Raw genomic sequence first — 245 nt, 5'->3', positions numbered from 1 at the left:
GGCTGCCCCCCTTTCCTCGAAAAGAGAGACAAACGAGAGCGGAGCTTTTCATTAAAATACGCTCGCAATGGACGCGGATTTCCCCCTCAAGGACATCGCGTGCGTGCTCTTTGCCCAAATAAACAACGCAGAGATCTTGTGTGTCATCAGGTGTCAAATAACGACGACGCGTATGCACACACCCTCTAAACGCTTTGCTAGTGCTCGCCATAACGATAGGAATATAGATCGCTCTTACCATGGAA

The sequence above is a fragment of the Sinocyclocheilus anshuiensis genome, unplaced genomic scaffold (assembly GCF_001515605.1).
Source record: "Sinocyclocheilus anshuiensis isolate Anshui unplaced genomic scaffold, SAMN03320099.WGS_v1.1 scaffold1945, whole genome shotgun sequence".
NCBI classification, from domain to species: Eukaryota; Metazoa; Chordata; class Actinopteri; order Cypriniformes; family Cyprinidae; genus Sinocyclocheilus; species Sinocyclocheilus anshuiensis.
The sequence above is the reverse complement of the archived record's forward strand: the minus strand, read 5'-3'. Positions refer to the sequence as shown.